The sequence below is a fragment of the Apostichopus japonicus genome, chromosome 18 (assembly GCF_037975245.1).
Source record: "Apostichopus japonicus isolate 1M-3 chromosome 18, ASM3797524v1, whole genome shotgun sequence".
Lineage (NCBI taxonomy): Eukaryota > Metazoa > Echinodermata > Holothuroidea > Aspidochirotida > Stichopodidae > Apostichopus > Apostichopus japonicus.
Window position 1 is genome coordinate 19015183 of NC_092578.1, and position 22171 is coordinate 19037353.

Here is a 22171-nt window from a genome sequence, read left to right on the forward strand (position 1 = left end):
TTCATCACCACAAGTTGCTGTTCTTTATTTCACATTTTTTTTTCATGCTTAAAGGTCATCTCCAAGGCCATATTGTACCCTAATTCCCATTCCTTTATGTTCAGTATTAAACACACCAGTCAAAATATACTGCTTAAATCTTTTCCTTTAAAAGGTCATCAGCGTTGGATCGACATGCTTTATCACGCTTCAAACATAATTATCACGCTAGATTGTTTCAAAACTATTGACCTAGAGGGCTCTGATCAACGAAAAATTTATTCCCCAGCCATTAAGGATCATTTAAAAATAGATCTCGTACAATAATCATATAAGTAATCAATTAATTCAATTACGGACAAAATCCTCGGGATTATCGGAAACTATGTCAGTTGGTCACGCTATTAATGAGGGGCTTATTTTAATGAGATGACGGTCCGTTACAATTATCGGTACTAACCCTGGCAAAATGCTGCGTAAAGGGTGTGAAGACTCGCGCACAAAGAAACGTCTCATGCCGGTAATCCGACCTAGTTTCGACTGAGGTGTAACAGAAGTGTTAGACACCACCATCGTTCCCAGAAAATACACATACAGCTTGCTTAACCGTCAGTAATTAGACACTAGTGTACAGTCAATACATACAGCTACGGTCAATACCCACAACACAGTGTGCATAGCAGCGATGGACATCTCAGGTCTAGATAAAAGATAACAAGGTATCACGTTTCATTACTGTCTGCATTTTGTAGCGACAAGAAGTAAACGTCATTTGCAAGCAACGGAAAGTTAACTTTTTCAGAGCGCGGCACGCGGTTTGGGGCGAGTCTTCAATGCCTTTTATACCTGAGTAAGCACTGGCTCTCCTTTTTCCAGTCGGGCTGATATGACATACATTTTATTGCGTTTTATTTTGAACCCTGTGGGGTCTATTCGTTAATGCTAGGATGGCTTGTAGCCTAAAGTTGCATTTCCGTTCCGCAGTCACCTCCTCCTCCAAACAGCCTACATTTCTGCTTCTCGACTTCTTGCCATTTATCCTCCTCAGAAAAGTTTTCCACTTTTTTGTCAAATTTTCAATCAACTTATTTTCAGGAAAGGTTGAGTGAGATCTGAATGGTTCCAAAAGAAATTGATCTTTTATTTCATCCTTGAGATAACACTTTTGCCCCGGCAGAATTTTACTGTAAAACTTTGATCTATATCTCAATCTATGGCTAATGGCAATTGATTTTAGCTGCATGATTGAAGTTGCACTGATCTTTACTTTCAACGTAAAAAACAAAACAATGTATACACACGCTCTGTATATGTACTATGCATGATGATAGAATCTCAAATACAAGAGCTTTTGTGTACAAAGTCAGTTGAAATATCTGTCAAGTAGATTCTGCACTTCTGCCTGTAGTGGAATATAGTATCATTTGCACTGCCCCATAAAACTTATAAATTTGTCAACTTCTCTTTAACCAGTGTAATTTTTAGTGGTCATTTCCTGTGTCCAAATTGGCCGAATTATGATCCTTTATTGTCTGTGGTAAAAAAAAAAACTTTTTTTTTTGGGCTGTTAGGCAAAGGGTACAATGTACTCTTTAATTTACAAAGGTCAGCTACCCCTTTTCTAACTTGTATCTTAAAGTGATCCACTGAGATTTCAAATTTTGCTTTTTATCAAAGGGTGGATTATTAAATTGAACTCAACAATAATTCCCTATTGGATAAATGTCAAATTTCTCAAGTTTCTTTCCAAACCCATGATGCACTGATTTGCTGTAGACCAGCCTTTACAGCCCATACTGTATATACCTGTTTCTTTATCGTCTACAGGTAATGGATTTTAAACTTAAAATTTGAAAGAGACGTTAGTAAGTTTCATCCACTTACAAACTATTTAAATTACATTGTTCATTATGGTAATTAGAAATTAATTGTAGCTTTTGGTAGTTTTTTGTAGTTGGTCATTAAATTTTTCCAAATATATGAAATATTACTATCCATATAAGATTGTAATCGTTCAGACTAAGTCCCTCCATTACATTAAACCCCATAGCTCTGTGTTAAATTTGTAATGTAAATGCCGATCAGATATCGTGATTTGACTCCTTAGATGTATACTAGAATCGAGATTCGAGATCGGACGCCGCTTCCCGTTTTGAATTGTTTAAAGTAAAAGCAGCTCGGCTGGATTTAACTTAGGATCGTAGTTTTCCTTTAGCTTCTGTTGTCGTTTGTTATGCGCATAATTTGATTCTTTAGCAGTAGGCATTTAGTAACAAACAGTGCTGTGCATATCACACGGTTTATTGGTGTTCCACCGCAGCTTCTAATAAAGAAATCTCAATCTCCTGTTTGGTGAGTATAAAGATCAATTTTTACTTTCACTAGCCATTTAAAAGTAGGCCTAAATTAGAAACAATAATAATTACTTCACTTTATGAACTGGAACTTCACTAGACAAACTCAAGGCCTATGTATTCCTTAAAAACCAATTTCTTCAGTAAATCTCTGAAGTACTTTTACAGAATCTTACTGATGAAAACTGAAAGAAGTATCGTTGACATAACAACAGTGTGGCTAAAAATTTGTAGAAACCATGTTTCCAATTTGTCTTTGCGGGCCAGCCTTTCTAGAGTTCACATAGGTGAAAACATGACTTTTAGAAACTTGGTCCCTGTCGTTCCCAGTTACCAAGAATGGTTGGCACATTTCTACAAAAGTTTTTCCCTTTGATAGTATTAGTAATTCATAAAACATGTTCACCTTTCTGGTAAAAGCCCTAGGATGTTTGAAAAAAACTTCTAGGATAACTTCCATTCACAATTTTTTGCCAACACAAATGGGAATTGAATATTTCCGTTGTATATTTCGTTTTTTCATACAAAGCTTTTATTCTGTGCAAAGTGGAGAGGATTACACCACTTGTGTGGGCAAGTAACCTTTGACCCCTTTTCTCCTTCTGGGGCTCTCTCTGTGGTTTGTCATTAATTCTGGGGGACTTCCTTGCTCAGAGTGGCACAAAAAATAAAGGTCCGCTGATACAAGGATACACACACATGAATAGATCCACTTTTATAATACGGTTGTTGGATCTGAAGATCTTGTGCCACCCTGCATATAGGAACAACCTAAAGTCTACTATAATTCAATTTGTTGTCAATCACATTGGAAAGTCAATGAACTTTAGTTTGAAGACACTTTTCTCAAATGAGATGTGACGCTTAGGGCAGGAACACACATCGTGATATCTGTCTGAATAAGCAAGTAGAATTTGTCATTAAATTTAAAAGAGGAAAATAAATTATGGCTAAATTATATTAATTTCTTTTCTTACCATCAAAGACATTGTCATCTGAGAAGGATTTAAAGTTTTCCATACTGTAAATATGAAGTATATATGCAGATCCATGTTGATTTTATAGTTTTTTTGTTTGTTTGAGTCACACATGCAAGGTGTCCAAGTTTTAGCTCAATTTAAGGTTGGTGGCCAGGGAACTTTTAGAAGCAGGGTTGTGGCCCTGGGTGTTGAAACCAACTCTTAATGCATAAATAAAGTAGAAGTGAAATGGTGCATTCCATTCTGAAACATATTAAGGCTATAGTTTTGTCTTAAAATCATGCAAGGTTGTGAGCCTAATAAAAACTGTTTATTTTTTTTTCTTGGGGGGGGGTTGAAAGGAGGAGGAGGTTGGGGGAGGAGGTAGGGGATGGGGAAACCATATAGATCTGCATCTGTTGGTCATTGCTTTAGACTTTTGCGACTGATTTGAAACATTTGGAAAAACAAGAACTGTTTATTACGTTGATGCAGGTCACATATTAGTTTTTGTTTTAGCTACTGAGATTAATATCACTTTGTTTGTAACTTATACTATTATTGGATACTTTTGAAGAGCAAAAGAACTAAAACTTCATAGTCAAAACAGATCTGATGTTTCATGAAAATTATCCATTTAGTTCTTGTTTTGTAATATAATGCATGCCACATGGGAAAACTCTGTGATTGGACATTGACATGTACTGGAAACTAATACAAATTTAGATTACTTGTGTATTAGTCTGTAAATCTCTCCACTGATGAACGTATGTATTTTAGATCCTCCTGCAAACAGGAACTCGCGAAGAAGCCATCATTTGGCTTATCAAAGCCGCAAGCTGACCGAAGTCAGTCTCTTAGATTTATATTTAACGTCCATGATTACGAATTGTCAACAACTCTGTAACTGGACGACATACATTAATCTTGGAGTGACTCCTCCCCCTAAATCTCTCCACTGATCAAACAGGTCTGATGTAATATGATTCCTGTCACAAATGTGACTGTATGTTATAGAATAGTTGTTTTAATACTGTCATAGTATGTAGGCCATATGTATGTCTAATGCTAGCTGTTTATGAACATAGGCGTAGGAGGCGGGGGGGGGGGGGGCTGGGGGGGCTGCAGCCCCCCAACCAAAATTGTTTGTGAAAATTTTGGTTATATGTTTCGGGCAAGTCGTTACAGCCCCCCCCCAAATCAAAATAGGCTCCTACGCCTATGTTTATGGGTTTGCTATGCGTTAATAATGTGCGTTTACAATAGGATGTATCATATGTCTGTATATATGATATTATGTACATGCTTGAAAGGTGTCATTTATGGTAAGTGTATATTAATTATTGAATCAAGAAAATTTTGAAACTTTTAAACCTAGATAATTTTGCATACTTGAGATGTAACTTTGTGACACTCTAAGCCAAAACTCAGATAATTAAGCATCCTTCAATATGGTTACTATACATTCCATGTGGTTGATCCTGATTAAATTTCATTTAAATATTACAATTTCAGTTTTCTAAAAATTTAATGTATCACATGTTGTTTTGTTTATTATTTGAAATGCCTTAAATGCCCAATTTCATCATTTCCAGATAGTTTTGTAGGATTAAAGTACAAGTGTGTAGTGTTTTCAGACACACCTGATCTATTTCTGGAACAGTCTAGACTGACATATGGTACCACCCAGATTATATTCTTGCCTGAGTATTAAAGTAACTTGAGAATCATACTCATTTCATATAACATTTCATGTAAAAATTGGCTAAATGTATGTTGCATGACTTTACAAACTTTTGTCAGGATCATATTTTAGTAGTTTATAAACTAACTGTGTATTTGTATGTCATCATTGTAAAGAATGACAGAGGAGTTTAGGCAAACTCTTGAGTTGCAACCTCCTAGGGATGCAGGAAAGGGGTTCTAGACTCCAGTATTTTAGTAGCCGAAGAATCCTAACAAATCGTAGGATACTGAAACACAAACTGTAGTTTTACCACACTTGTTTTACATAGGTTGTCTTAGGATCAAAGTTGCAATTCTGCTTGCATGAAGCTTTTACTTTGAGTTGAATGTACGCATTAAGTCAGGAATCCATGAGGATTTGAAAATAATTTATGATATATTTTAGTTTTGTTTTCCTTTTCTAGAGTTTTACTATCCTGAGTGAGTACTTTTGTGAGTTTTTAATGTATAAATAGAAAGTTAAAGAAAGAAAAAAGGAAAAATGACAAATGACTATTACTCTTTCCAAACTTTTATGGACTTCATCCCATTGTAAAATTTACGCAATGTTTTTTAGCAGTGCGTGCTGTATCTAGGTCGCAGGGTACGTGCTTTGATATTGTAAAAAGAATGTTTTGCTGACTGAAAGAAATGCACAGCTCTGATAATAGATTCAAATTTAAAGCATGACATTGCGTATTCTATATTATGAAATATAGTATTTCAAAAAGTGTCCTATGAAAGACTTTTGTAATTTTTAATAACAGAGCAAAGCAGGCCATATTTTGTAAAACATGGAATTTGAAGTACTTTACTGTAGAGAAGAAACATGTGCAGTAGTATTCAATATCATTGTATGGGGCTTTCTAGCCATTCTACAGTAGCATTTCAACAGTGGATGCTGTATCATATGTTCTAATGTGGATGATCTGTACTGTTTGACTAAAAAGTCCTGAACATGTCCGATAAATTTCCACAGTGCACGATACGTTGGGTGATTGACTGGGTTCAAGGATCCAATTGTCCAGTTTCGACGAACGAAAAACATGCTAATTAGACAATACAAGTTATGGTGCTTATTAAAACTTAGTTACTATAGCGGCACTTGAAACTTGGAAAATATGTTTCAAAAGGAAAAGATTGCTTCTTCAATAATTACAAAACTAACTTGTTTATATACTTTTAGGGATCAACTTATGGTCCTGTTGCGATCTGCGATTAAAGACATCATTTTGTCAATTTTTGCAGTACTAGGTAGGATCAATCAATCAATCAGAAGACATTTATATAGCGCCAAAGTCAACATAAATTGTTCAAAGGCGCTATTAGCCTTGGTCATTGGTAACTTGTCACACCCACACACCAAAGTGTGCGCAATTCAATCAATCTCTCCTGGGGCACCACAGTGCACCACAACCACGTGTCCCCCGGGGGACTTCCCATAGGGTGCAGCCAGAAACCGACGCACGCAACTATATTTACAAGTTACCTCGCAAGTCCCCATTTATACACCTGGGTGAAGTGATGCAATGGAGATAAAGTGCCTTGCCCAAGGACACAACGCAATGATCTGGCCAGGGCTCGAACCTGTAATCCTTAGATCACCAGCCCACTGCCTTAACCACTTGACCACAACGCAGGATCAATATGACACACCATTTGTTGATATTGGGTTTGAGAGCCCATTTGGATTTTATAGATTTCAATAACCAAGGATTCACATAAAAGATGTCCAGAATCATGAATGAATAGATGAAAACTGGATGATGTCATTAAATTTGATCGGTTTGATCTAAAAAATTGCAAAATATGAAACTGAACTCTATCAATAAGCTACTTTAATACCATCATCACAAAATGTTGGTAGTTTTTGTTTTCCTGTGGCCCATTGATGATAGAAGGTTTTTCTAGACCTGTATTTTAAGTCCTTGTGTGTATTTCTATCATAAATAAGCCTTCCGATTTGTAAGACCACGATTTTGCTACGTACATTCTTCCGTGAGTTGGGATATAGGATCGGTACCTTTGATGTGAGACTCATGTCTCTGTGTTTGTATGCTATCAAAGTCTATTTACTGCCTTTACTCAATATCTGGAACAGAAAACAAACCGTACAGTGATCATAAACATTGTGACTTTTATGTGTTTAGGTGTATCAGAAATACCTCAACAAAAAAAAGGGACGATACATCACCCTCTCTAGGCTTGAGTAAAAAGAAGTGTATTTATTCTCAACATTCCAACAGGGAATGTTTCTTCAACTTTAATTCAAAAAAGTTATGAAAGCTCATTTTATTTTACTTTGTCACTGTGCTTGTAATAAAATTTTATGAGACTCACTAACAAATGTGGATATGAGTAAGAAGATGTGTTATGTAAAGGATATTATATGGGAGAATGTAGGGGATGTGTTATGTATCTGAGCCTGTTGTAAAGGATATTATATATGAGAAGGTAGGGGACGTGTTATATATCTGAGCCTGTTGTAAAAGGATAATATATGTGAGAATGTAGGGGATGTGTTATGTATCTGAGCCTGTTGCAAAAGATAATATATGGGAGAAAGTAGGGGATGTGATATGTATCTGAGCCTGCTGTAAAGGATATTATATATGAGAAGGTAGGGGATGTGTTATGTATCTGAGCCTTTTGTAAAGGATATTATATGGGTGAAGGTAGGGATGTGTTATGTATCTGAGCCTGTTGTAAAAGGATATTATATGGGAGAATGTAGGATATGGATAGTTAGTTTCTATGTTATCATATATATTTCTGTTTTTGTTTTATAATACATGCAGTGTTGTGGCTGTGAAGATGAATATTAGTTAAAGCACTAGCTTAATTCCAATTGTTTTGAACAAAGTATACTTAAACTTTTTCTTTGTAGATGATTAATTGCTTAATTCCTTAGTGCCTCAAATCATCTGAGATATTGCTAATTGTGAAGACCTTCCACCTCAATCCTTTGCAGATCCATTACATATTCTGTGGACTAAACCAAATAAATCAGTGATTTCTTTTCCACCTTATAGGAAATTTATCACATGTTTGTCAACTTTTATCTTTGGAATAAATTTTGACAAGGTGATTTTACAAGTTTTTATACTTTCAAAGTCTGACCTCTTGGTTAAGATTCCTGAATACCATAAAAAAGAATATTCACGAACAGAGTGAAACAGGGATACTGGGAAACCAATGTCCAAGTGTTTAATAAAACCTGGTTCATGGGTCGTGGAAACTAGGCTATGCGTCTCGTAAACCAGATTATTGGGCAGTGAAATGGTTCTCCTGCCAAATAAACCTACTTCTCTATTGGAAGATGTTGATGCTCACATCAAAGATTTGTATCTCAGTAGAAGTAGGAGGCCTTTACTTAAAAGTCCAGTTAATTATGTGGGCTGTAGGTTGTAATATATTCTAGCTGTAGTAGTAGTACTAGTCAGTAAACTAGGAGCTGCCACAGAATGGCCCGCTTATTTTTCAAAAAAACAATTACAATAAGGTTCTCCTTCTTTGCAAAAGAACTTTAGTTTTGAGAAAACAAAAATGTATTCTTGGTGAAATTATGTGATTGATGCCAGTATCTTTAGCAGTAATGAAGCAAACAATGCATATTGGACAGGAGAAAGATTGTTTGTCCTGTGTGAAGTGGTAGCACATAGTAGGATATGAACTAAGTCTAGGAATAACCCTTTACAGTCCGTTCCAACTTCTTGCGAAGGAAGTTAAACTTTAACCGCTCAAAAACATTTTATGAATATTGTAATATTGGAACACAGTAAGGTTATTGCCGTAGTAGTCCCAAGTCTGTGATGACTGAATCATTGGATATCATTGATGGAAGAAAGATCCTGTGTCACCCAGAATTTGTTGATTTTCTACCAAAAATGAAAATAGCAGTGTATTTAGTTTCTTCTCAATTCTTGTTGTCTTATATGGGACAGATTCATCTCCACTACATTGATCTTCTTTCTTGTGAATGCTCAAGGACCACCTGTCTTGTGAGGACCTGTTTCTGGAGTCCCTTCTTAGAAAACAAAAGAGATTAAACAGATAAAGAAAAAAAATCAAAGTTGACCAAAACATCATTCTTGAAATATCTTTACCATTGTTTTCCGGAACTGGCATTCTCCAAACGTTCTTCTTCAATTGTCGTGAGGTTCTCAGTAGAAGTCATACGTAACCTCATTCATCAAATTTCTATCGTGACATAAAACTTCAGATTTATGGAGCAGGCATGGTATCCTTTCCCTCCCCAAATAAACAGCTCCAGCAAAGCAAACGATGAAAATTACTCCGAGATTTCAAACAACTTATAATATATGACAGAACTGAAAAAAAAGGTAAGAATTGGGTTTACTGCCGTTGGCATTTCATCTTTTGAGAATGGAATTAAAGACGTAGGGCATGTGTCAAAACGATCCTGAATAATTCTTTTTATAGTGGTCATAATTTTGGCAGTAAAACAAACCTAAATCCAGCAACAGTGAGTTGTCTATTTGGTGATTTATTCCAATTTTAATATGATGGCGTTGCACTCAAAGTTGGGTTTCATCCCGACTGTTGATCAGGCGTGGGATTTGATTGTGGTGTAAACTAGCCTTATAGAACAGGGGAAACAGGATAGATATATTTGAAGGAGAGAGGGGAGAGAGGGGAGAGAGGGGACAGGAGGATGGAAGGTAGGGAAACAAAGAGAGTAAGAGAGAGATGAAGATAAGACAAAGTTGGTACAAAATTTTCCAACTGTTGTCAATTCTGATATTGTCCAACCAGGAGAATTGGTTGCTTTGCAGGATCAGAAAACATGGAGCATCACTAGACATCAGTATTGTTTTAAGGATTCAAAAATTGTTCCACTAGTCTCAACTTAATCTCATCTTTACTTTGCCCTGTCCACAGGACATAGAGCACTCTGCACCAAGATAGACGCCAACTATCTAAACATATGAAAACTACACTATTTCATATTTACTAGTTCATATGAAAACTACACTATTTAGTAAAGCCGTTCAAAAGGTGCATATATCACATAAACGATGCTTAGCTGTGTGTAATTGTGATTCTTGCAAAGTGCTTTTGCACTGTGCAGCTTCTGCATGCCAGAAAAAGTACTAAATTATTACCTATGCTTACAATGTGTGCCTGCTTTGCCTCACTTAATTTTTAAGTGTGTAAATAAATCATACTTTTCCCTATTCAATTCCCATCCAATGATAAATCATATACCAAATTCTTTTGGGACGGGATAATTGTTTTTGTTTCCAATCTATTAAATAAAAGTATTTAACTTAGGCTCTGATTTATGTTCCTTGGATGGGTCACTTACGGGAAGATAATGAGGAAGATGTCTTTCTCTCTTAAAATAGACACACGCCAGGAAGATTTCTGATCGGATGTTACGTACTTCAGTTAATTAACCTCGTCATAACTGAACACTGACCTCAAATTGTTTCCGACAGGAATGTTACATATTCTTGCTTTAAAGATTCAGCTAGAACTTAAAATTCTGGTCACTTGATGCTCAAACTTCAACAAGTAATTCACTGTCACCCGGGGGGGGGGGGGGTGGAGGGTGGGGATTGGGGGACAGAGTGAAAATGAGTCTTTTGTTTATGTTCTGCTTACATGCCGCTTTCTTAGGGTTGCTTCCAGTGGTAGCATGGCTTTGGGGTACGCAGAGCAAGTGCCCCAATGCACAAACTTCGAGATGTGGTGGGACATGATTGTACTTTGGGGGGATGGGGGGGGGACCACATAGCTACCTCAAAACATTGCTACAAATGGATGCTCTCTGCCTTCCATATCACAATTTCCAGTAATTGATTTTTTTTTTTGTCAACCAAAGAGCACTTTTAAATAGCAATTTTAAGCGTATGCTGTTTAATTAAAAATATGGAAAAGGATACTTTTTTGCCAAAGAGAGGCATTTCTGATAAATGAAAAGAGGCACTTTTGAGGCCTATTACAAAACTGGGTCCGGGGAGGGGTAGGGGGTGGGTGAGGGGGACGTCCCTTGTGTCCCAGCTCTGCCATCCCTGGCTCCCAAGGGATATCCAGTTATTTATGAATAATGATGATATTTGGTCAGAATGATATAAAAAAAAATACAAAATAATGGAAACTGCCAAAAATACAACACTTAATTTGTTGTGGTACATAACACACATGACAATGATCTGAATGAAATGAAAACCAATCATTCAATTCTACTGTAGAGCATTGCTGTTACTTTTACTCAAAAGTAGTTTATAATCTTGACTTTTAAAATTTTAATGGAATCACTGAAGACGAAACTTTGCTTGTAAGGCAACTTACGCACGTTGCCATCACCTTTTGAAACGTTGATTGGGGTGTCTAGTTGCAACTTTCGTCATGCATGGCATTGATTTTAAAGTAGGTGGATGTGTGGGTGTATATTCGATCGAGGGTTTTTTTGCTTGCCTTTTAAATGAAACCTTTTACAGAAGATGTAGTCTGCTGACATTTAGCCGGTAATAAAGTTAACAGGGACGCTGACGCAGACCCATTTCTCTCCTCTTATTCAAAATCGACTGCAACCTTCATGAGGAATCTCAGGAAAGAAAAAGTTACTTCTTCTGTCAATACTGAGATAAAATTAGCTCACTTTCATTATCTGCTGTGAGACAACAGGGAAAGGCCTCAGCGCATACCAAGGATTAATTTGTCAAATCGTTAATTGAATCAATCTATAAATACGTCTTGCTCTGTCAGGTTAGAGGAGTAGCATGGATAGATATGGATTGTTTGATTAGTATTGCAATCATAGATCACTTAGGAGCAATCTTTAACCTTTACAGAATAGTGATGGGGAAAGGTTAGACTAATTACATTCATTTGTTTTTGCAGATGTCATAACCATTTAAATGGTTAAGATCCTAATCTGTTATCATTAAGATCCATATTATATTCTACTTTTTTCAACTGCTGAGGCATGTCTATAACCAGAATGTTTCCAAAGTTCATGAAATGTTGTTTGTCGCTGATAATATATATTTTTACCTCACTGAATTGCGGAAATCTTGACACTTGTGGCACACTGTATAGGTTTACTATATAGCATTCTCTTCACTTGTGGCATGTACTGTATAGGTATAGTATATAGCATTCTCTATACTTGTGGCATATTGTAAAGGTATTAATAGCATTCTCTACACTTGCGGCATATTGTATAGGTATACCAGGGAGCTGCTACTCTAAGTTAGAGTAGCAGCTCCCTGGGAATACTATAGCATTCTCTTCACTTGTGGCTTACTGTATAGGTATACTATATAGCATTCTCTACACTTGTGGCATACTGTATCTATAGGTATACTATAGCATTCTCTTCACTTGTGGCATACTGTATAGGTATACTATAGCATTCTCTACACTTGCGGCATACTGTATCTAGGTATACTATATAGCATTCTCTACAATTGCGGCATACTTTATATTTATATATAGGTATACTATATAGCATTCTCTACACTTGTGGCTTACTGTATAGGTATACTATATAGCATTCTCTACACTTGTGGCATACTGTTTCTAATCTAGGTATACTATAGCATTCTCTACACTTGTGGCATACTTTATATATAGGTATACTATAGCATTCTATACACTTGTGGCATATTGTATAGGTATACTATATATGCATTCTCTACAATTGCGGCATACTGTATCTAGGTATACTATAGCATTCTTTACTTTCTCATGCAGAATAAAAGTTTCTTACCTCCTGTAGATGTTTGAATTTCATCAGTAAGCACCTTCCACCCTCCAGTTTTGATGAACAGTTACATGTCTCTTGATCAGCTGCATCTATATATGATATCTTTTGAAAGAGTCTGTGACTGTGCCACACACTTGTTATGTAACATTCTTGTGCCACATCCTTGTCTTGCCACATCCTCATTGTGCCACGTCATTGCTGTGCCACATCCTTGTCTTGCCACATCCTTGTTGTGCCACTTCCTGGTGCCACATCCTGGTGCCATACAAAGTGCTTCATGGAATTATAATGTACTTGGCAAAGTTATCTGTTTAATACTTGAGTCAATGGATGACGTGAATTATACAATTTTAATGTCCATAATAATGCTAATAATGCTATAATTGCCTGAAGAGATTTCTTCAGCAGTAAATCATTACCAATGTTAAAACCATTACAAATTGATGTGAACAAATTAATCACCCCATTCTTTCAATTTTCCAAAATATGTTTTTACATAAAGTGTTTCTTGCAGAGCGCCACCTACTTTTAAGTCTAAGCTTAATTTGTATATTGAAGACTGTACGTGCAACTAAACCTCTGGGAACGAATACTGAAATTGAGAATGCATTTTACAGTAAATATTAGCAGAGATAGCAGAACCATTTTTGGTGGATGATTCAAGCAAATTGGAATATAAAACTTTCAAGAGAAGATGTGAAACACCCATGGCATCCTCCTGAAAGTTTAGTGTTTTATTTACTTATATATTTCATGCATTATTCTCGTATAAACGACACCTAGCTACTATGGCATTGCGTCCTTGCTGTAGGACCTTGTTCAAAATTTACCAAAGGGTGCTTAGTTACATTGCTATACAATAATTGGACTTGAATGCATTTATTCCAAAACCTTTATGTCTTTGAGACATTTGCTTGACATGTAGAGTGGTTTCCATGGCAAAGGCAAGTTGTATTTTTCCTTCTGTTTTTAAGTATTCTGCGTACTACGTAGAGTACTGCATACAGTAAACTGTAATTCCACTCTCATTGATGTGACCAAACATAGATTTTTGAGGGGGGGAGGGGGATGGATGAGGTAGGGGTAGGAGAGAAATATATCAAAGATCTGGAATGCTTCTATGGGAGAAATTTGATGATGAAAACATCTCCTCTATTCAGGCCAAATTGGTAATGTTAATCCAGCATTTTCTTAACTGTAACCAAATATATTTGTTTCAGCTAAATTCATTTCAGTTTAACACCATCTGATCTACACATATATCCTTGGTAAATCTAATTGAAAATTGCCATGTTAACATTATGGATTAGACCGTACGCTCTGCATTAAATTGATTTTGAAATCCTGTGCACTTACATTAGTCCCCATATATGCTCTATATCAGATCCTGCTCTCAAAACTCATCGAACGGTAAGAAAGAAAACGTAGTATTGAAGACCGTCATGTTGTGGACAACATTATTAACTTGTTATTGATAATTCCAATTTGTACTATGCAATTTCTGTATCGACTTCAAGGTCCTTCTGTTAATTATTCCAGCCATTCTGACATATGAGCCTTTGTTGTTTTCTACAAATCTGTTCTTTCAAAATTTTTGGCCGAAAAAAAAAGAGAAGAAAATATTTTGACCTTGCTTTCTTACCTCAGAGGAAGTAATGAAAAATAAACAGCATTTATCAATTAGCAAGCTTCTGTGTTTTGTCTTAATTTTAGATAGCAGTTAATCATATTCGGACACAATAGTAGGTCAGAGGTTATCAGGAAGTTTTCCTTGTTTCAGAAATTTGATCCGTCCCAGTAAAGCATCACTGACCACATTACGTGCAAGGCCAAAGCCGCAATTGTATTTCAAATGAAAGCATGTCATCTTTAATATAATTTGATACAAGTCCCTGCTGTGTTGGATGTTATACTTGGTATATGATCCACTGTTTCCATGATGCATTCAGGGTTCAATGACCTTTGATTGACATAAGCAACATCTAATAGTTTGGAGGGTGAAGTAACTGCTAGCAAGTTCTGAGAAATTACTTAATACTAGTCTCAAAGCTATTTCAAATCTGATTCCTGCTAGGCACTGTTACCATGGTAATGAAACTGGCTGGATGTCATTCATATTCGCCCTAGCTACCACATTTTTACCAGTGATCTTGCATAAAATTGCTTGCAGTTTGTACGTTGTCAAGGTCTATAGTGACTGAGGTTGCTAGGCCATACAATGAAGTCCATGGTGATATGGTGGTGGGTGGACTATACTGCTGTAGTTTGAAAAGATTCCCACCCCTCCCTCCCTCTCCTCTCACCCCCAACCCCACCTCCCGGGCCTCCCCCCCAAAAAAGAAAAAGGAATAAAGTATCATCCATGATCAAACGATAATAAGGTTTTTTGTTTTTCTGGTATTAAGATGTATATTAACAATTAAGCAATCTTTATTTTTGGACAGAAGTCTGGTGGAATGATCGTTTCTTAAATTAGGTGTCAGTCTTCCAGAAGAGGGACTGTTCCTTGTATTTGGTACAGGAGAGGAGAGGAGTTTGGAAGAGGAAGCTTGGTGAGGGTTTGGAAAGGAGATGGGTGTGGGTAGGGATGGGGGGAGGGGACTGGACCATATTGTTTTTGGTATTAGAGTCATGAAACTTAATAAAACAATATTTACTAAACTGTAAATTATAATTCATATTTGGAGTTGCACTTATAACAGACAAAATCACTGACTTGAACTTAAAGGAGCAGTCCAGACATTGTACAAAACTTACAGGTGAATATTGTGAAAACTTGGTCCATCCAAGATCTTTTTAGTCTATGACATATGAACCATCAATTTATTCCAAAAGTTAGAATACTTTAATACAAAGATAAGATTTGAATAAAATAGTGAGGAGGAATCCAAGCTAAGAATTGGGATGGAATTTAAATCTTAAAGCTGAATGTTTTTCTTGAATTGATTGCCCTGGTGATGTCATATTGAAGTGTTTATAATTTAAGGAAAGATCATATAAATCTGACAATGTAAAATCTGCTTCTTTAGTTGTACACTAAGATCACAACATGAATGATACAACATTAGACTGAATAGATCTGTTAATTAGCCTTAATTAGCCAGCTAGTTCAGATTTGACAACGCAAGGAGGATCTGAGTCCGCAAAGGCAAACATCTCTGATTCATGAACACTCTTGTACTCCGGATCAGACCCTGCAATTTTGATTTTTCCCTCTTCGTTAGGGTGATGTTAAAGGGCAGCAATTCTGTAAATGAAAGATGAACTTTTGGTAGCCTTTAGCCAGAGCTTCCTGTTGGAAATACCTGATCAAGTACGAGCTTATTTCTTTGGCAAAATTTCTCTTCAAGTATTTGAAACTCAACCGCAATCTTAGGGACGGTTCTCGACTTTGTACAAATATGGTGAGATTTGGGATTTTTAACAGATAAGCTCACCTTTCGTTTAAACACAGCTTGGTACTGATTCATTGCACTTTTTCTAATAAAAAATATGTTGAGGGTCAAAGCACATTCCATGGGTTGACCAAGTAATTGGATTGATGGTTAAACCACATAGGTATATGACTGTTGAGGGAAACCATGATCTGAGATGTCCTACTGGTAAGCAGTCTATATTCCTCGGATGGTTTCTTAGTAAGCCAAGATAACTATCTAAACTATTAACTTATTAATTTATTGCAGCAAACACTAGAAGCTGGCCCACACACTCCTGCAATGCGGTGATTTAGTACACATAGTTCAAACATATAATACTCTACGAAATGGGTTTTTCTTGAAGTCAGTCAGTCTGATAAGCTTTCATTTTCTGGTGTAAGACCTTTTATGAAGCTTGACGAAGTTTATCACATGTCGATATCACCTGGACTGTTGGAAGCGGGCCCATGTAGATAACTTTCGGATCTTTCAGAGGGGATGAGCATTTATGCACCAGTGTAACTATGCGGTTACACAATGAAGCTGTTGTATACAGGGGGGTAGGAGCCGGGGTGGGGCACTGGGGCACGTGCCCCCCACTTTTTTGCCAAAATAGCAAATGTGTCCCACTGGCAAATAAAATGTGCCCCATTGATGAAGAACTCTCTTTTAGATATCAAGCCTTTGTTAATTTTAATATTTTATTTTAATTATTCACGTGCTCCATAATTGATAGCATACTAACACATTGTATATATTTAAGTTATATGGCCGGTGTGTATCGGTTTATAGCATAACGAGTGGTGGTTGTGGAATGAGAAAGTGCCCCTCTGATGTTGTACCCCCCCCCACACTTTTTGGAAGCTTCCTATGCACGTCCATGGTTACATATACCTTTTGCCTGTCTCTTTCTTTTCTAAAACTCTGAAATAGTTGGGAGGGGGACGTGAACAGTATTATTCATTCTCTTCACCGTAACTGCAGTAAAACATTGGGCTACCTTTCTTTTTCTGTCGTCTGTCGGCGCCAATTTTATTTTGCTAAGTTTTAGAACAATATAAAACAGTGGCGTAGGAAGGTACTTTTAAGTGGGAGGGGGGCTGAAGACTGATGGCCGGCCTGGGGGAGGGGTCTAAGGAAATTTTTTGCATTTCCAGGTGGCCTTAGATGCAATTTGGTGCAATATAGCACACTTCAACACCCACTCCATTTTGTAAATAATTTTGCATTTTCACCTGGCCTTAGATGCAATTTGGTGCTCCAAATGGGATTTTTTTCTCATTTGGAAATGAAAAAGGGGTTTTCTGACTTGCGAAGCGGAGGGGCGGAATGATACTTCCGCCCCCCCCCCCCATATTTTTCACAAGGGGGGCTGGCGCCCCCCCAGCCCCCCCCCCCGGTTCCTACGCCCTTGATATAAAACACTGTTAGCTGTCCAGCAGGCTGTATATTTATTCCACTTGTTATATATATATGAGAAATGACCCTATAATCAGCTGAGTGTCATCAGTATAAGTGACTGGACTATTAAGTCCATCCACACAGACCATTAGGGCAGTTCCTGAAATGGAATAGGAAAACAAGACACTGATTGCTTCAAATGACATGTTTAATACAACATATTTCAAATTTGTCATGAAATCACAAATGGTGTTGAATGTCATCCCTGTTGCTTATATGAAGTTAAAAGAACAAATTTCACCGGAGTTGTTTTAGAATTTGTAAAACAATGGATTAATTAACATGTTAGTTAACATGAACATGTAGGCCTACAATGAGGAGTCTTCATCAAATCAGCTTTAAAGGAGCACTCCATATTTTTAGCATGTTTTAAAAGTGAATATCTTGAAAACTGCAATAGCTTTGTAGAAACTTTACCAGCTCTCTTCTAGTTTTATCTATTTTCTTGGACTACGAAACATTCTGCCTGAAGTCAACCTGTAAAGAACTCCGAGACAAAAAACGAAACTGATGTTAGACAATTTTAGAGTTTCCCTTATCCTTCTCTATTAGCCCAACACATGCCTCATGATATATGCCATGTTGTGTGTTTAGACTGTGTTGAACTCTCGGGCTGTCAAGTATCGGTCATTTCCTCAGAATGTCATTCACCTTATTCTCTTCATGCATCTTTATCTTTTTAATCATATTTGTCTTCATCCCACATCCGCCCGCCCGATACATTTAAAATTCTCAAATTTCCAGGTATTCTTTATTCTGATACATATCTTGGGTAAAATCTCTAGCTGTGGGACGCTGAGCTGATTCTGATTCACAATGGTGCGCTTTGCCAGCCTGTGGTTAATATTCTAGGGAGATCTTTGAACATTCTTACCAGATGCGGGAAACGGGGTCATTGTTCTCAAAACGAGGCCGTGTGATGTTAAGATGATTGTTCGTAGTCTCCACTCAGGTGTGTCCCATCAGGGCTACCATTTTGGTAGGACACACCCCTTCTCTTTTTATTACAGAATAGGTTTGTTGTCCACACTAATTGCATATTCTAAAAGACGTTGTTTCAACCATTTTCGAGCACTTTCATTTGGGTTGGTACTCCGTAGCGTGTGATCTATTTGCCGATTGGTCTCATGTTTAGCAAGATGAACCAGAGAGAGACTGGGGTTGGTTTGTGAAGACAAGTTTGTGCTGCATTGCTAGAAAACCATTCCCTCCCCCCCCCCCACCCCCGATCATAGCAAGCAAGGAAATTCTTTTTAAAGAACACAAATACATTATCATACTCTTAAGAATGCTATTGAACAAATTGTTGATGAATTTACTAAAAATGATTTGACCCGATCCTAAAGCGTATGGAATCAAGTTTTTCTTCTCATGGAAGAAATACACTTGGTCTTATCAATATCCAAGATCAACTTCTAACCCTGATGGAAGGGATAATTCTAATTCTGTGGTTTTGATCCATTTAGTGCTGCATCTCGTTAAGAAAGCTATGTGTATGGTTTGATATATTTTCTTAAATTTCTAATGGTTTTTGTTAAGTTATTAAGTTCACTGTCAAATTTGCACCTCATTGTATGGTTTCATGGCATTTATTTCATCCTATCAAAAGGTAGAATTGATTTGGTAGAGCATATAAACTTAGGCAAGCTGCACAGACCAGTATTAAACTGATCATATTAGTATTTGCTATGTAAAATACAGCTGCAGAATATGCTCCAAACTTTTCTGGCAATTAAGCAGACGCATACAAACTAAGGCAAACTATACAGACCAGTATAAAACTTTGTCAGTCGCTTGGAGAATGTTTGCTTTTGGTTGATTAGATTTGACGTGTTGAGTCGCCACAGATGGGTCTTTACAAATGTGTGGGAACCATAATTGGGTTTTAAAGTTTTTTTGGCATCATGCCAATCACTGATGAATATTTACACCTGCTTGTAAAAAAAAAAAAAAAAAAAAAAAAAAAAAAAAAAAATCCCGAGTTCTTTGGCCTGGACATTGCCCTGTTACATGTCTGAATGAACTTGAGTTGCCCTCTTAGATCTGGTGAAGTTTATAATAAAAAGAAAACGAACAATCATTAGGGCTATAAAATAACTGATTCCCCGAGCTGTTGAAGTGTTTGACGGTTGGTCGACGGTACAAGTTTAAATGTTTACTTGGAAGTCATTAACGTTTGTTTGTCTTTGGTAAAGAGGGGCCTCGGTTACCATAGAAGACTCCTGCTACTTAATAGTCGTGATTATAAAAAACTGAATGCAGAGAAACGATATAAAGAGAACTTGGTAGGTTATTGCTCTCGTTTAATGGCTGTACAATTGTAAATCTGGGCGTGTTCATGGAAGGCTGACGGAACCTCTACTCGCTTCACATTTTCATGTTACTTCTATCTTGCACTTGTTTCAGGTGCTGGATAAGCAAACTTCCATATTACATACAAAGCAGATCTCTAGCTGAACGTGGAAGACATTGAAGGTTAGTGGTTTTAAAATATCAGTTTAATTTTTACATATTAGTTATTTTATTTTCCCTGTCCTTGTGATATTATTGTTTTAAAGTCATTATTCTTGGTATATTTGAAGAGAAAAAAACAAAACACAGAGAACGTTTTATGGTCAATTCTGTAATTCCTTAACATTGAAAAAAGTTGCTATTAATTAGTTTTGAATTCATTAAGTATAACAGCAATTGATATGTACAGTTGAAAGATTTTCTCGCGAAGATCGAAAAAAAAATGCCCCCTTGGACAATTATGGATGGCTACTTAATTAAATACTAATAAGAGGGTTTTTCCATACGGATCATAAAACTTACGGTCGTAAATTGTGACCATGAAGAGAATTTCAGAGATTCAGACTAGCATGTTGTGCTTAGACGAAGTAATTCTGTGGAAGGTCACAGAAAGACGTACAATATGAGTGCATCTCGATGGTCGGAATGTGCAAAGCCCTTAATTCATGTTCATAAAATGAATGTATAATGTTCCACAGATGTTGACAAATGTTATTAAAAGTTGTTATACAGTGGAATTTCCTGAAAAAAGGGATTAATATACAACCGTTCTCAAACATTACCCAAAAGCCTATAATTTTTTGGGGTGAAATTACTTTACTCGTTACATAAGGTTAAATGGTGTTTTGACATTATTTAGACTGTTAAAATCTATTCTTGAATATTTTGCAATTCGCAAGGTCTTGTGACCTGTCTCTATCAAGCACGTAGTACACGATGGAATGATCAAATATTTGTTTAAGTAATTACAGTTAATTGCTGTTTGGAATGCCGTCTACAGACGGCTTTAATTGTTGCTTGTCGTGTAATTACTAAACTTGAATTACGTCAGTCCGTTTCCCTTGTCCAATCTCATCGTCGCGATTTGTGTCGGAGTTGTTGCCATGGAAACATTTTGATAAAATTAAAGCAAAGAAAACATATCCACCCAGCACAGGTTACTTTTAAAGCAGTCCTTGAAGGATGTGATGTAGACTAAATTCCAGTGCTTAGTACATGATAACGACCATTTTTTGTTGTACTTTCCTTGTTCGTAATATGATAAGAAATATTTGTATCAATTCTTCACCTTGGATTCTGTACAGAGCTACTGGGAACTTGGTGGTTGGTCTTGTGTGTTATTTGACCAATGTAAGATTCAATGATTTAGACATACAAGGAATCAGTGAGATTCATCCTCCAATTTCAACCATGCATACGCAGCGTGGCGTATTGTCTATATTAATAGAGGGCAATATCATTCCGACCTATCTAGGTTTGCGAAACTTGGCAAATTGCAGTCTCTGATTGGCCAATCATTAACCCTTACCGTGAGTCAATCACTAGTGGTGTATACCATTTTGTTTCGTTCGTAATAATTACAGACGAAATCCTTGAAACATATCTGAAGTTAGTCAGATTACCTTAATTACCTTAAGCTCCTTGATTTTTGTTTTCTAATGCACCATTTTGATTTGGCAAACTCCAGAAATGGATTCCTGAACTGATCAGTCACTCGGGTGTTTTGTATGCAAGATCATCGGCATGTTTGCATGTAGTACATTGCTTTAAATGTTAGTATTTTCACGTGATCATGTTAATCTGATGCAGAGATCTGTAAACATTAGAGATCAGGTTCATTAGAACTAATATGACAGCGCCCTCTATTAAATGCTGGAAAGCTCCATTGATGTTTATACACTGTTCTGTAATGGACTCAAATGGCAACATCCACTCACTTTCAGAGGGCCTAAACTAAAGCACCAGTTCTAAACGATTGATAAGAAATCTGTGTTGAACAGCTAGTCTTTTACACACCTTCCAACAACATGCATGAGCACATGCATGAGCACGTGCATGAGCGCGTGCATGAGCACGTGCATGAGCACGTGCATGAGCGCGTGCATGAGCACGTGCATGAGCACAACATAAATACGGAAACATCTCCACAGAAAGAGAAATATCCAACTTCATATATTTTTGCCATAAGATACAAGTGTAGGGAAACTCTTGATAATTAACTCTTTGCATGTGAATATGAAAGTCTTC

General features: G+C 36.8%; 1 protein-coding gene across 1 annotated transcript in view; it reads left to right on the plus strand.

The window, feature by feature from the left end:
* Positions 1-22171, plus strand: part of LOC139958496 (growth factor receptor-bound protein 14-like) — a 133710-nt gene that overhangs the window by 12054 nt on the left and 99485 nt on the right. Inside the window, exon 3 of the mRNA XM_071955593.1 lies at positions 20039-20107. The gene's annotated coding sequence lies outside the window, so the exon portion shown is untranslated. The remainder of the gene's footprint in view (positions 1-20038; positions 20108-22171) is intronic.